General features: G+C 45.1%; 1 pseudogene; it reads left to right on the top strand.

The window, feature by feature from the left end:
* Positions 1-704: 704 nt before the first annotated feature.
* Positions 705-17,017, top strand: LOC125944208 (uncharacterized; annotated as a pseudogene).
* The last annotated feature ends 309 nt before the right edge of the window (positions 17,018-17,326 follow it).

The raw sequence follows: 17,326 nt of genomic DNA, 5'->3' as shown, positions 1-17,326 counted from the left end.
CTACATGCTTCGTACCTCCCCAGGTTTCCCGTTAGTGGAGCTGCATTTCGCTGAACGGGTCATTTGACACTTACGCATAAAATTTAATTCACTACTCAAACCCAGCCTACAACTCAACTCGTGCTAACTGTACTAACTAATACAGACTAAAACAGTAAGAAAGGCATTCATGATGACCAAATTGCTGAGGGAGTGAAAGACAACAATGATGGTTTCGCTAATTATTCATGGTAAAAGACATCATCAAGTTTGTCCTAAAATAATACTAATGATGGCTTGGCCGCACGGCGAGCTTTATTTTTATGGACCATATGGCAGCGAATAGTTAACACTTATGCGGAGGGAAGCACATGGTGGTGGTGGTATTGCTGCGGTGCCCAATAGGTTCTTTAAAGAGCAGCACATACCCAGTGGCATTTACTGAGTATCCATGAGAATAGCTCGTATTTTTAGACTGGACTGCCTTCGAGATTGGCCCACATTTTTAGACTGCACTACGTTCGGGACAGACTACACTACCTTCAGTATTGGACCATGAAAAAGGCCGGCCAAGCAGTCGTTACAAAAAGCTGCGGGGAACTTGGCAAGAATGCTTCGCATTTTCGCAAAGCATGCAAAGCCGTAATCGAGTTATTCTGTAGAAGTGGTACACCAGATCCTTCTAAAGTGCGGAAAGTCCCACATTGGACAGACGGACCGCTTGAATGACCGATCCAGGGAACGACCTCAAGTTTAAGAAAGACGACACGGCGCAGCTGCTTGCGCACTACTCGCCTGAGCCGCGTTTCCCTAAGATTAAGATTCTAGGCAAGATCAAGGACCAGACTGCCCGCGAACTGATGGACGTATATCCTGTCGAGAAGACAGCATTCAGACTGTATAAGTGACGCTTTCATTAGGTTGTACGATACGTACATCAGCTTCTTTGACAAGTGGTTAACCCGTCTAGGTATTTAGACATGTCAACTAATCGTTGTTTTCTGCGCATGTGAGATCTTTATGTATGCATACCTGCGTGTGTGTCCGGAATAACATAGTTGGGAAAAGTGGCGCCCATTTTGTTCTTCGTATTTATTTCACTGTCTTTGTCTTTCTTTAGCGGTAAATATGTCGTGCAGTAAATACCAACTAGGCCTAGTTAAACTTCTTCTAGACCACTTTTTCATAGATATTCCTTCTTGGAATAAAAACAACATTTCCATCTTATGTAATTAACTCAAACTCTAACCTAGAAATTATCTGGGCTGTATGCATGTGCTCATCCTCCCGAGTGGGCTTGGTGGCTGGGCCACGATGCAGTCATCTAACCCGTTCGCCTATGCTACGCAGGTGCCTGCCCCACTTATCACCTGATGCTACTACTGACCCTGGTTCCCGCCCCTTCCGATGCCACGGCTCCCAGCGAACCTGTTCGCTTCGAGTGTCCTGCCGGCCTTTCTAATCTGTCCACAGCTTCAAACAGTCAGACAGCGCCCCCACTGCTGTAACTCGACTGTCCCCGGATTCCCCTACGGTCATCGACAACAGCCGACGCGGTGCCTATAAAGCTGCATCACCTACGTGCGGCGCTCTGTGGGCTTGGTGGCTGTGCCACGATGCAGTCATCTAACCCGTTCGCCTATGCTACGCAGGTGCCTGCCCCACTTATCACCTGATGCTACTACTGACCCTGGTTCCCGCCCCTTCCGATGCCACGGCTCCCAGCGAACCTGTTCGCTTCGAGTGTCCTGCCGGCCTTTCTAATCTGTCCACAGCTTCAAACAGTCAGACAGCGCCCCCACTGCTGTTCGACTGTTCCCGGATTCCCCTACGGTCATCGACAACAGCCGACGCGGTGCCTATAAAGCTACATCACCTACGTGCGGCGCTCTGTGGGCTTGGTGGCTGTGCCACGATGCTGTCATCTAACCCGTTCACCTATGCTACGCAGGTGCCTGCCCCACTTATCACCTGGATGCTACTACTGACCCTGGTTCCCGCCCCTTCCGATGCCACGGCTCCCAGCGAACCCGTTCGCTTCGAGTGTCCTGCCGGCCTTTCTAATCTGTCCACAGCTTCAAACAGTCAGACAGCGCCCCCACTGCTGTTCCTCGACTGTCCCCGGATTCCCCTACGGTCATCGACAACAGCCGACGCGGCGCCTATAAAACTGCATCCCCTACGTGCGGCGCTCTGTGGGCTCCACAATCCCAGGACGATGCAGTCATCTAACCTCGATGCAGCCACGATGCAGTCATCTAACCCGCTCGCCTATGCTACGCAGGTCAGTAAGCGGTATTGTCTTTTCACAAAAAAATCAAGTGACTACTGTCTTCTGCAGCTCCCAAGCCCACAGTGCTGCCTTTCCATTGCTATTGAGTGTGCTGATGTTGTACGTGCTTTGTTGGTATTGGCCGGCGATGTCGAGACAAACCCAGGTCCTGACGCGGTTCTCGATGAACTAAAAAAAGCTATCTGCTGGACAGTCACAACTACTCACCGAGGTTCAAGGTCTTAGAAATCAACTAAAAACTACGGAACAAGCTATATCTGCCCTCAGTAACAGATTATCCGACCTAGAAACTCACGATCAAGATCTGGTTGCCCTACGCACCGATATAGATTCGATATGCGCTAACGCCACCCAAACAGCCAAAGACATCAGAGAAATAGAAGCCCGCCTGGATGACGCCGAAAATCGCTCGCGGCACAACAATCTAATTTTTTATAATATCGCAGATAACAATAAATCGCAAACCTACGCCTAATCTGAAGAAACAGTCCTTCGCCTTTGCCGTGATCACCTAAATATAACCATTGACCCGAAAGAAATTGAATGGGCTCACCGTCTTGGACGCCATTCTGCTGGGCGTGTTCGCCCAATAATAGTTAAATTTATATTTTTTAAAACCAAGGAGTTTATCCTTTCCAATGGTCGTAAGTTGAAAGGGACTGATTACGGCATTGGGGAGGACTTTTCACGCCCTGTCCGAATCGCACGAAAGCACCTCATTACATTTGCCAAAACTAAAGCCACAAAATTTTCCTTGCGCTACAAGACATTGTCCATTGGCCCTAAGCGGTATGTATTCGACGAGCAATCGCAAACGATAAAAGAAATCGCATAGCATGGGGCCCGTCGTCAAGTAACTAGACTTCCTCGTAACAGCCCTCGCGGTAAATTGCCAGCTCTTTCTTTTTCGATTATCTTTACAAATATACGCAGTTTCCGCCCCAAGCGCGAGCACATTCGTAATCTTGTTTCATCATCGGCCAGCAACATACTTATACTAACGGAAACATGGCTAACAGATGACATCCCCGATACAGAAGTTTTAGCCGACCTACCTAACTTTAATATTTTCCGTAAAGAGCACAAGGGCTCCAGAGGAGGAGGTGTTCTAATTGCCACTAACCAGCAATTGCCCTGTTCACTCATTAACATCCCATCAGAGCTTGCAATACTATGGGTAATTTGCCCTTCTGCACCTCAAACCGTCATACTAGGTGTCTCCTACAGACTCCCCCCCCCCCCCCCACACACACACACACAGCAATCCCAGTTTTGCTTGTAACGTTTTGCTAGCCTAAATCAACTTAATGCTGCACATCCCAACGCGCGCATCCTTATTTTTGGTGATTTTAATTTTCCGTCAATTGACTGGCAGAACACAACACCAACAAACGATACAGAAATAACTAACTTCGTTGACGTGTGTTTAAATTTCAATCTCACGCAGTTAGTAACAAAACCCACACGCGTCGTACGTGAATCGTCAAACATCTTGGATCTCATACTAAATAATCACCCTGAAACTTTATCAACTCTTACTTACCTCCGCGAAATTAGCGACCGCAAAGTTCTGCATGCTACTTTCGCCTTCATCCCGGAATCGCGCCAAACTTTCCATAAAAAAATTCGCCTTTACGACTAAAGCAATTACAATGAAATCAATCACCGATTGCTGGCTTTCTTTCCAAACTTCAAAGGGTGTTTCCATGAACGATCAATTGAACATAACTGGCTTACTTTCAAAACCAAAATTACTGAACTAACAACCGAATTTATTCCCACCATTACATTTCGTGCCAATCATAACAAACCATGGTTCTCAAAGTCATTGAAAACAATTTAGAACAAAAAGAAGCGCCTTTTCCGTGCAGCAAAACGAAACGCGAGCGCATGCGCATGGAACAAATATTAAGAGGCCGAGTCAACATATTTACAGTCCATTAGTAATGCCAAACGCGCATTCTTTCAAACTGACCCGCCGAAGATATTAACCAATAACCCGAGAAAGTGCTCGCAAGTTCTAATAAGGCGCCCATCATCGCACTTACTAACACACTTGGTGAGGAGGTGAGCGACGTTGAATGTTTAACACTGCATTCTCATCCGTCTTCACAAACGAAACCGATGTGCCACCATCTGTCCCAACTGGCCAACCGAGATCACTTATGCCATCAGTCACATTTTCTGCGCATGGCATCAGCTGTATCATTAAAATGATTAAGATATCATTTTCTGCAGGTACTGATGAAATCACCAGCAAACTGTTAAAAAATACTCGACATTCCACCTCAGTGTATCTATCATTACTGTTCACGCAATCACTTTCCACAGGTAGCATACCCAGCGATTGGAAGGTTGGGAAGGTCGTTCCGGTCTTCAAATCAGGTAACAAAGAATCGCCCCTCAATTACCGCCCCATCTCTTTAACAAGTGTACCCTGTAAAATGATGGAACATGTCATCTATTCTCATATAATGAATTTATTGACTCTACTACTTTCTTTCATCCTTCTCAACACGTATTCCGTAAGCACTTATCCTGTGAAACTCAATTAGCTATTTTCGTCCATGACTTGCATGTAAACCTTGATTCTAACCTTCAAACTGACGCAGTCTTCCTGGATTTTGCGAATGCTTTCGACAAGGTGCCTCACAAGCGGTTGATACTAAAACTTTCTTTGTTAAATTTACATCCTGACATATTGCAGTGGATAAAGGATTTTCTGGCTAACCGTACCCAATTTGTTCGCGTTAATAATCACACCTCTAGTTCTCTTCCAGTAACGTGAGGCGTACCGCAAGGGTCAGTCCTTGGTCCCCTCCTATTTTTAATATATATTAACGACCTACCAACGCAAGTCTCTTGTAACGTCCGTATCTTTGCTGATTACTGTGTTATCTATCGCACTATTAATAACCCCTCTGATCAACTAGCTCTCCAAAGTGACCTAAACTGAGTCCAGAACTGGTGTAACCGATGGCTCATGGAACTAAACCCCAATAAATGCAAACTCGTGTTGTTCAACCGAAAACGTAATCCTCTCCTGTGCCCTTATACTATCTCGCATGTCACCATAGAATTAACAACGTCTTATAAGTACCTCGGCGTAACGTTGTCTAATAATCTAACCTGGAACGCGCATGTCACTAAAATCGTATCATCTGCTAACAAAAGCTTTGGGTTCTTTAAACGTCACCTACGTCACACGCCACCAGACCTAAAACTGCTTGCCTACAAGTCACTCGTACGCTCTAAGCTGGAATATGCATCTGCCATCTGGAGCCCTAACCAAAATATCTAATAAATTGCCTAGAATCAGTGCAAAATCATGCCACAAGATTCATTCATTCATTCTATTCATATAATACCATACAATCATCGTTGAAAGCAGAGTCCGGCATATCAACCCTTGCTTGTCCGCGTCGTATTGCTAGTTTGTAGTTATTCCATAAGTTTTTTTACAGCTCACTTAATCATCCACCCTACATCAGTCCTCCGGCACGCATTTCACTTCGCATCCCCTCCAAGTCGCCCGGCCACGTGCGCACACTACCACTTTTGCCTCATCATTCTTCCCACGCTCAGCCTCGGACTGGAACCACCTTCCACACGACATCGCCGCAATCACCTGCGCATCCGCATTTTTTGAACTCTATATCTTCCATATTTAACCGCGAGCAAACATGTACTTAAACATCCTTTCCTTGCGTATTTATTTACATTATACTTGTTGCCCGCCCCTTATGTAATACCCGCAACCCTGGGGGCCTTTAAGGTAACAAAGTGAAAGTGAAAATACTTATACCCAGGTAGCACACAAAGTCTTCAAAACGTCGTATTAATGGATTCAACGTCTAAAACAGATTTTTTACCAAAATCGACGCTTTAAAACCGTCGCAGGCACGACAGCTTAAAAACGAGGGGTGAATACGTCTTGAAAACGTTTTCATAAGACTAGCCGTATTTGTTCAATTACCTAGCGTACTGGGTTTTCGACGGCGCCGTTTTTGGCGGGAGAATTCATCATTTATCGAGCGACATTCGTTGTGTCAGTTGCTGCTGTATTCGCATTGCATTAGCATGAGTTCGGCTAGGAAAACGAAGCCTTTTGTGGTGTTGACCTCTCGTCAGAAGAGACGAAGGATAGAAAATGAAGTTGACACCACAACGGGAAGTGTTTTACACCACGAAGAAATGCAGCGCGAGTGCACTAACATTGAAGCCGCTCTTCGTGACACGGACAACGGCTCCACATCGACCTCAAAGCAGTGCTGCCAGTCAGCATATCGTGCTGGTGTTAGTGCTGATCTTTACAGCGCATCCACAACATCAATAGGTTTCGCTTTTTCATAAACTTTAGCATCACCCAATTCTTTCTGACGATATCTTTCAGTGCCCTGCAGTCATTTTCCTTACCACGATCACCATTGCAAAGTTCATGACCAGTGCTATCACCGATATGTCCCTCTCATCGCTTTGCAAATTTATTCATACCACGCCGTATCGTCGAATGGAACCACTTGTCATCGTACGTCGCTAGTGAAGGAAACGCAGCAAAAGTCGAAAAACTGCTACACACTAACAGCACCACCTGACCACACTGCCTGACCTAACTGATTTGTGTTTACTTTTTCTGGCGTATTCTTTTCACAGTTTCTTACTAACTGAGAATTAGGCTTTATTCATATTACGCATAAATAAAAGTATCGAGTTAATGAGCGAACATCACTTTTGTTGCCACCTGTGGAATACATCGGTACAACGATTACTAGGAACGGTGCTCTACAGAAAGTTTTGTGGCGAATGATACTGTGAGCACCATGTATAGAAAAGAATGTGCACAAACCATCGTCGGTGATTGTCAGTACAAGCGAATAGCCTGAACGAGCGAGCGAACGAAAGAACGAGAGATGCGAGGGAAATATAGTTAGCGAGAGCGAACGAACTAACGTTTTCCTTGCAAATGAACAGTCCGACGACCAACCGCCGACATCTGATCAAGCATAAAAACAGCCGGACACAGAAAGATATGCGCTTTCATATTGCTGGAAGTCAAACAATAAAGGCTCGCCACGCTTGGGCGCATATCGTGGTGTGATCGCGCCTGCTGAGAAGCACCGATCGTCTCTTACGCTGCAACACATGCGGCAGTGACAGCGTCCGAAACACAGGGGGGAAGGGGGTGCGGTACTGAAAGGCCTGCGAAAGGCACCGTGGCAACTTCCAGCTCAACGCTCGAGGTTCAGACAGAGTGGCATCGAACAAACGAGCCAGCGCGCCAAAAAGAACAACGGAAGAGAGGGCGGCGTCTGGCGCGACGCGATTCGCAGTGGATAAATAGAAACGCGCATGCCAAGCCCGCACACCGCGCGCTTCAACAACCCATCACCTCCGAGATTTGCACGCGCAAGAAATCTCGGAGGCTACTAATACCCGATCAACATGAACAAACCTCACGCAAGATGGCGATACCGTCCTCACATCGGTCACATGACCACGGTGTACATGTCCAAGCTTGTGGCCGCGGCTGCCGGGTCGCGTTTTTACAATTGCTAGTAGGTACAGCGTTTGACCGCTGGCGCCACGCTGCGCCGCTCGCGCGTACCATGTTTGTAGCCGCCGCCGTTGGAACGGATAATGCGTTGACGGAGAAAACGCTGGGCTGGTGGTGACTAGCCTGCTGTTGGGATCGGTGGTATTATAAACGCATCACTGTTTTGATGATCCAAATATAATCTCACTATCAGGGAGGGAGCAGTCTACCTGACTGGAGCAGCATTTTTTTATTTGGGGTGTTGCTACGCTGCGCTCCGCAACACCCCAACGACCGCCGCTTCGCGTCGGCGCCCGGTACGACGGCTGCCGCCGTGGCACCGGGGTTCAAACGACCACGCTGGCAAACAGAGAGGATAAAAAGAAAAACGTGATATTAAGAAAAAAATTCTAGCCCGGCCGGGATTCGAACCAGCGAACGCATGATCCCAAAGGGAGCGCCGTAGCCACTCAGCCATACAGCCACGCTCGGAAGGGTTGCATTCATGAAGAACCATATGATTGCGTTCGAGCGCCCTCGGCGAAAGAAACCACCTAGAAACGCGGTACGCGCGAGCGGCGCAGCGTGGCGCCAGCGGTCAAACGCTGTACCTACTAGCAAATGTAGTGTTGCTGCCGGGGTCCCGCGTCAAACCGGCCTGTGCATAGTTCCGTAATAGACCGATCCCACCGACCGATCTGCGCATGCGCCGGTTTTCCGGAAGTAGCACTGTCGCCATCTTGGTTCTAGTCAAGTGGTAAACGAAAACACTGCAGTCCCCGCTGGTTAAGTGCTGCACACAAGCTCCCCAGACAACTCTGCGACTCCACCACCAAGAAAAGTTCGTCATGTAAGTATTTTTTAAGAAATTACATCGGCTGTTCATTGCAGCATGCGAGGCGAACGTTCAAAAGTGCCTGCTGCTCTTTCATTTCGGTTGTCATCCGCTGATTACGCGTTGGGTACCGTATTTGTTCGAGCTATGTATGTAGCACATGCTGATGTACGCGGTCGTTTTGCGTTACTATTTTCGCAGACGTGCATCTCGGTGACTGCAACGTTATGTTTGCCTAGCGACGAACATAATAGGATTTGTATACCTGTTGGAGACAGGTTTGAAATGCGGCGCCGAAACGTTCGTTGCCTAATGATGCTTACCTACATGGCTTCGCGCACGACTTGCAGACTTCGGTAGCAGCGATTTCTAGAAGTTGGGTAAGCTAGGCGGCGTTTTTTATTTACATTCAAGCGAATGGTACGGTTGCTGCTTCGAAAACTCCGACTGCGTGGCGTGAGGCAAGCGTCCCATATTTTGCGCATGTGAATACGCGCCGCTCTCCATTATGAGCAGCCGCGATATACTTTCATCAGTGATTCGTACTGGTAGATTAAGCCGCATGCAAGGACCAAGAGCCAACAAGTGCCGCGCTAGCGTTCGAGTCGCAAGTGCCCACAGTCACCTCTGAGCTGCCTATTGCCTCTTTCCATAGCAGTTGCTGTAGTTGCACATCAGTTTTTAAAACTACCTTCTAAAACACTGCATTATCGTTGCAGTGCACTCATGCACTGGCTATGTTTCAAAATGGTCAATGTTTTCCCCGTGATTACTTCTAATTTTTGTGTTAATTCCGTCCTTTTTTTGCACTGCTATTATATGATATCCTTATTTGCTATTTCTTTAACCTCACATGTTTTTATGGTCTTATGTACATAATTGCTACCTTACTAAACTTCTTTTTTTCCTTATTACAGTTTTCTCTGTGTACTTTATGTGCGCCCTCCCTCCCATTATAATGCCCATCTTTGTGGCCTTTGGGGATGTTTGGATAATAAATAATAATGAAAATGAGAAGGACTACACAGTCAAGCTGTCAGTAGTAGTATAGTTACTGTCATCAGATTAGCAGTACAGCGCGACACTAGAAAAAATAGATACATAATAATAAGTTTATTTGCCATCATACATATTAGATGGGAGGGCGGAGGGAAAAAAGCTGCTCACATGCAGCTTGACCAGCCCACAGCCCCTGATACTGATAGGGTACAAGCATAATGCAGTGAAGGCATTGAACGTTTTCGATACATGCAGCTGGTTTATTATCCTGGCCCGTGTGTGGACTATGGGGCACAGATTGACTGGTACTACCTGTGGTTCTTTAATAGTGGGCACGTGGGCAACGGCGACAAGATGGCTCATCTACCTGGACTTTACCTTTCGCAGGTTAACGCTATGCTTGCCCTGTTCGGCGTTGTGCTCCTGCCGGACGTGTCAGCAAGTTCGCAACGTTTGCTTGAGCTTCGGATGCCACAAGATTTTCGAAAGAAAGATGACGGCATTTTCTTGGATTTACCGCCGCTTGAGCGCCAAGGCTTTTATCGTCAGACCACATCGCCAACGTCATCAATTCTTCAAAGAGATATAAACTGGCTCCGGCAGCAAGCCACTTTCAGTGGGCAACGGCGACAAGATGGCTCATCTACCTTGCCTTTACCTTTCGCAGGTCTGTTCGCCTTATTCTTTATATACTTAGGAAAAGCGATGACCCTTTTCTTCTTTTGCTCCCGTGCCCACTGGTGTGTTGTGATGTTGCCTGCGAGTGTTTTTCAATGTTCTTCTTGCTGTTAACCTGTGGTGACGTTGAAACAAACCCGGGGCCTGGTACTAGACATTCTGCGCTGTTAGAACTTGATAAGCTGCCTGATGATCCTACCAAGCAGATGACCGTCCTATTTCACTTGCTGAAAGATTTACAAACACGTGCAGTGCAGTCGGCAAAGGGTCAAAGTGAGCTTGTTACGGACGTTAAAGCCATTAAAGCTAGTCAAAAAATATTGAAACAAAGATAGTTTCCATTGAAAAAAGGTTGGACACTCTCGAAGACAAAACTAAATCACTTGATAATGTTCAAAGCATGACGACCGACTTGATGAGCAGTTTTACCACTAAGAACAACTCGCTAAATGTTCGGATCGATGAATTAGAGGACAGATCACGGCACCCAAACCTACTTTTTCGAGGCTTCCCCGATTTACGAGAAACATGGGCCGAGTCCGAGGCACGTGTAATTGACGCACTTGCTGGCTTGCTCGAAAGCCCAATAGATAACGTAGTCGAACGTGCTCATCGCCTAGGGCGCTTTGAACCTAACAAAACCCGACCAATCATGGTTAAATTTTCAAATGACAAAATAAAAGAAGCAGTGCTTTTTAGGCGTAGTGGGCTCAAAGAAAAGGCCATCACCGTCAGCGAGGATTTCTCACCCGCCACGCGTATCATTAGAAGTAAATTAATTGAATTCGCTAAAAAACAACCTGGAGCGCCACTTTTTCAGCTTCGTTACAAGAAGCTTCTGATTAACAAAAAAGAGTACGTGTACAACGCTACTGATGACACTGTGGTAGAGCATGCGCAGAGTGCGGTATCACAAAACCGTCATGCGAGTAACACGCCACGTGCAAATGAATAGGAAATCGAGAGGGGCAGCGGGCGCGATTCTTCTCCGCTTCATGTCTTCTTTTGCAACATACAGAGTATTAATAATAAACATGACCTTCTAAATTCACCTATCGATACCTGTAATGCTGACGTAATAGTACTCACCGAGACATGGCTGCACCCACAAAGAAATGACAGTGAACTACTCTTAAGAAACTTCTCTCTTTTTCGTTGTGACCGCGCCACGCGGAAAGGCGACGGTGTACTCTTAGGAATATCCGACATATTTCCTTCTCAGCGGATTCCAGTTTGTAGTGAACTTGAGACTGTTTGGGTGCTTGTTGAAGTTAAAGAACAAAAACTAATTATCGGAGCTTGTTATCGCCCACCTACATTTTCCGCCAGCTTTGTAAGCGAACTACATGATGTCACTAACTTGGTTTTGTCACGATATCCCACACTACCTTTGTTTCTCCTGGGTGATTTTAATATCCCTAATCTCGCATGGGATTGCGATACGCCCACCATGAATCCTTCGTCCACGCTTGCAAAACAGTTTCTTGAAATGTGTAGTGTTTTTTCCTTTTCGCAACTCATCAAAGAGCCCACCAGGACAACACTTTCTACTTCCAATACCCTCGATCTAATACTCACCACCCGTCCCGATCTTGCTTCCGATATTGCTGTACTGCCGGGTTTGAGCGATCATTCCATCTTAACTTTTGAAATCAAGTTATCGCGGCCTAAAGACAAAAACAAAAGCAAAACTATTCGTTATTTCAAACATGCAAACTTTGACGCAATCAACAGGGACTTGTGCGGGTTTGTCGACGCGTTTCTGATCGACTTCGACAATCATAGCGTTCAAGACAACTGGGATTTATTTACGAACCAAGTTAAAGCCTTACTTACAAATATGTACCCACTCGCTCTATAATTTCAAACAAATGGGCGCCGTGGTACAACAACCACATAAAACGTTTGTCAAACAAAAAGAAACGTGTCTACAGATCCGCCAAACGTTGTCCTTGTGACTATCATTGGAATGCGCATAGACTCGCTTCTGATGAATATGTATCTGCACTCCGTTGCGCAAAACAGCATTTTTAGGAAATCACTCTCCCATCCATGCTCGCAACCGACACTAAAAAGTTCTGGCGCGTCATAAATCCGAGGGACGATAACGTTATTAGCCTGGTGGATAAAGCGGGAGACATTATACCCTCTGATCAGTGCGCATCTGTGCTTAACGATGTTTTTGTTTCTAATTTTTCATCAGTGACAAGTGTTTCGCCACCACTTACACACTGCCATTATTCAATTTCAATGTGTCCGATTATAGTAGACCCGTGTGGCGTAGAACATCTGATTAATAAATTGAAACTTTCTTCTTCTTCTGGTTGTGACGCGGTTAGCCCGAAGTTTTTGAAGAGCACCAGCGAGTATAGTGCTATTATATTAGCGAAAATCTTTCAACAGTCACTTGACACGGGTACTATTCCTGCGGAATGGAAGATCGGAAAGGTGATTCCACTTCATAAAACAGGCAGTAGGCAGTCTCCACTTAACTATCGTCCCATTTCGCTCACTAGTATTCCATGCAAACTTCTTGAACATATCTTATTTTCCAATCTTGCTAACTTTCTCGAATCTAATTCCTTCTTCACGCACTCTCAACATGGCTTTCGCAAAGCCTATTCATGCGAAACACAGCTAATATCATTTACACATCAGCTTCATGCCATTCTTGATCGTTCTTCTCTTGCGGACTGTGTCTTTCTAGATTTTTCTAAAGCATTTGATAAGGTATGTCATAATTTACTAATGTATAAATTGCATAAACTTAACCTTGATCCCCAGTTACTTACTTGGCTTGAGTGTTTCCTTTCGAGTCGTTCTCAGTTTGTTTCTGCCAACAGCGTTGACTCTCCCTCTAATGTGGTTTCCTCGGGCGTGCCACAAGGCTCTGTCCTTGGACCGCTACTATTTCTTATCTATATTAACGACTTACCTTCTTGTATTACATCTCATATTCATCTCTTTGCTGACGACTGCGTAATATTTCGAGAAGTAACTAGTAACCATGATACAGCCATTCTTCAATCTGATCTTAATGCTATCAGTTCATGGTGCAATACATGGCGCATGGAATTAAACATAAGCAAATGCAAGTCAATGCGAGTATCCCGACGTAACAACACCCTACCAGCCTATTACATCAATAACACCCCACTGGATTGTGTATCATCTTATAAATACCTTGGTGTTCACGTCTCATCTGACCTTACCTGGAAGACGCATATTGCGCACGTAATAAGCAACACTAACAGATCGTTATTTTATCTCCGACGCAATGTGTCACGTGCGCCGCAGTCTCTCAAACTTATGCTCTACAAAACACTTATCCGGCCTAAACTTGAATACGCCGCCTCAGTTTGGGATCCTAGTCAGAGTAACTTAATATATTCAGTAGAAATGGTGCAGAACAATTCCACAAGATTCATATTCTCCAATTATAACAGAACCGCCAGCATCACCACAATGAAATCTAACCTACAGTTAGCATCCTTAGCATCACGGTGTAAACATTTGCGGCTCTCTCTTTTTCATAAGATATATCATCACCCTGTGTTACGAAACGAGCTTCTTTCGGCACCACATTACATATCTTCCCGGCTCGATCACCAACATAAAGTTGGTATTCCATCTTGTAGATCCGACTCCTTCTTACACTCATTCGTCCCACGGACATCTGATGAGTGGAATCACCTTCCCGCCACTGTTGCCTCCATAAATGATACTAACCGTTTTAAACAAACTTTAGGCGACATTTCGGTTTGAGTATTCTTGTTTTCCCCTTGTTTATAACTATTGTTTGATTGTTTTTCTTGCCAGGAATTGTGCACTCGTGATTATTTATGTTCCTTATGCATCTTGGTTTACACTGTCTGTGTGCGTTGACATAACTAGTTTGAATAATTAGAAATAATATTTGATGTACTCTGGTTTGTGATCCGCTAAAATTATATAAGTATACTAACATATTTTTGGTTGTTTGCTGTTGCTGTTATGCATAACTTATGTTCAACTAATTACCCACTCCCCTCTGTAATGCCATTGGCTCTGAGGGTATAATAAATAAATAAATATAATAAATAAATAAATAAATAAATAAATAAATAGGACTCCACAGCGTGTAAATGCTGCATGTTCCACCTATATTGACATGGTAACGCCGTAGTCAGAATAGGTGGTCTAAAAGAGTATCGATTTAGCAGAAAGTTGAGCCTGCCATTTTTTAAAAATTACCCTGGCATATGGTATCATCAGACTTTTTGTACTTTTGGCAGTTCCATGTAGTGCCGTGCCATGGCAGCTGGACTACACAAACACAACAGTCAAGGGTGGACCCGCAAAGCAAAGTCACTGAACCCATTCTTTGCAAAAGAGCACATTGTCAGGTATGTAAACTGTAGTCTGCAGTAATTCTTCTCTAAAACTTAAGTGCCTATTAGAAACGAAAGGGAGTATGCCCATATTCTAATGTTTGAGAAAGTCTAATGTTATCTCTTGAACCGCTATAGTGCCGTAAAGCTCTACCCATCTTCTAGTCTCCATAGTGTGCAAGTGCAAATTCTTTATTTAATAATGAAGGTTCCTGCCAAATGAAACATTGTCCTTGTGTATAATGATTTCAGTTCTGCTGTACGTAATGCTTTTTTGATGTTTATACAATGTGCATCCTATCTGTATCTTGTCCTCCGAAATTAAGTAATGCTTACAAGTGCTTTAACTTTACTTTCATCTCTGTGTTTTAGTGATTTTTGTTTTGTACATCTCAAGCGAGTGTCAGATCTTGGGGTTGGCAAATCGTGTGGTGCTTCAAAGAAGCATTTATTTCACTGCCTTTTCACGTATTGTAGGTGCTTGTACCCGTCTCTATAGTCATATTTTCTTATCTAAAATAACGCTAACTGCGACCTACTATGAAGGATTGTGGTAACTGATTCCCAATGCGTGCTTTGTGGCCCAGCAACCTGTTTTCTTCGTATCCGACTGCAATCGACAGAGTCCTTTTAAATTGACTTTTAGTTTTGAACGTGCACACTACAACCCAGCCAATGTGATGATGGAATTTCTTTATTTTCGGAATTTGCAGAAAGCATAAGACTGGAGGAGTATGCAAAGTTCTGTAAGGAATGGAAAGCCGTTTATGTACAGGAATGCACTGTTGTATTAGGGAAATTATGCTAACTGTTCTAGCCAAGTGCAATCCCAAAAGTTTTCTTTTGAGCTACTTCTACGAGCATGTATATTATGTATGTGCGACTAAAAAATCCAGTAACAGTTCAGTAGCCAATGGAATGTGTAGATATGCATTCTTGAGGACAAAGTCCTGAAAAGCATATCAACATGACAGTTTAACCCTCATGCAGGTACACTGAAAGCAAAGGCGCTCAAAAACATCGATGTGCGGGCCTACGGCTCTTCACATCAGGCCACCTACAGAAGTTGGTGTTCTCAACCGAAAATACAGCAGAGACCATTGTGAAGGCACAAGTGCTAGCATCTATGACAACACGGACAGCATACAGCGTTGGGGTGAAGTTGCTAAAGTGCGATGGAGAAGTTGTCAGTGGCAACTGCTCATGTGTTGCTGGGAAAGGTGAAGTATGCAAACACGTTTGCTGTGTTCTGTACGGGCTGATGCACATTCACAGCACGATCTCACTGAGGTACCAGATGCCGTGGCATGCACTGAAGGCGAGCGGCACTGGTACAATCCACGGGATCCAAAGAAAGTCGCTGAACAATTTGAACAGATTGTATTCTCTAAAGACACCACTGAAAGGATTAGCGAGGCACCAAGGCGTCACAAAAAACGAGCAACATACTCGTCACTGAGAAGTGAAGACCAAAAACTGTCCACAGTGAGCCACATAAACTTGCATGGCAAGGTGAAAAATTCAAAGCTGGATTGGTTCGTGGATGTGCTTGAAGCAAATGACTTCTTGCCTGCAAAACAAAGAAAAGTTGAGAGCCCAGATCCTGAAGACGTGTCTCGACTGCCTGTAAGGTGGCTGGAGCGAAAAAGCAGGGTAATGCTTTGCTGCCATACACAGAAGAAGAAGTTGCAGCCGTAGAGGCGGCCACACGACCTCAAAGTGATTGCCTTCTTTGGCATAGATATAGGGAGGGTGTCATTACCTCGTCGATAGCACATAGAGTACACACGTGGGTTAGGACATGACAAACCAAAATGGGGCCACATGATGCCCGACCTCTCACTGCGGCAGTGATGGGAGCAAAAAAATGCAGGGCAATATTTGCCATGAAGAGGGGCCTATTGTGTCAGCCCGAAGCCAGACAAGCGTTTCGAGACCAAAATGACAGCCACGTGGAACTGGAAGTAATCAATACTGGCCTCTTCCTGTCTCGTCATCACACTTTTCTAGGTGCAAGCCCAGATGGTCTTGTAAAGTGCAAATGCTGTCCGCCGCGGCTACTTGAAATCAAAGTTCCCCTCAAAGTTCAAGATTTTGCCAGAACGCAGTTGCATGCTGAGGAACTCAAAAGGAGCAGCAGGTTTTACACTCAGATGCAAGTGCAGATGGGTGTGACTGGCCTGGACACCTGTGTGGTGTTTGTATACAGCAAGGAAGAGTGCTTGCAAAGTGTCGTGCCCTTTGAGAAGAGTTTTTTTGACGAGTTTGTGAAACGTTGCGATTTTTTCACCAATATGTACTTGCTGCCCCACATTGCGAGCAACTGTTGAAGTAAATCTAGAAAATATTTTAAATAGCTGCCTGTGCACTTATTTTGTGATACCACAAATGCCGATAGGCAGCAATAGAGTTCTGGGAGAGCAATTTAAACCTATCTACTGAAGTAGCCCAGCACATTTTTGCAGCTGTTCTGGTGAAGTATCTTTTTTACCTGTGTACTGCAAATGCCCACAAACAGCATTCCTGCCTAGGCAGTGTTGCACCATTACGCTGCACAAAACAGGACGATAGGTATGCATGATCTACTAGCAACCATTACCTAATAATTTAACCACAATGACACAAGACCACGGATGTTG

This window comes from Dermacentor silvarum, chromosome 3 (assembly GCF_013339745.2).
Source record: "Dermacentor silvarum isolate Dsil-2018 chromosome 3, BIME_Dsil_1.4, whole genome shotgun sequence".
In the NCBI taxonomy this organism is placed as follows: Eukaryota; Metazoa; Arthropoda; class Arachnida; order Ixodida; family Ixodidae; genus Dermacentor; species Dermacentor silvarum.
Note: the sequence above shows the minus strand (reverse complement) of the source record. Positions and strands in the feature narration are given on the sequence as shown.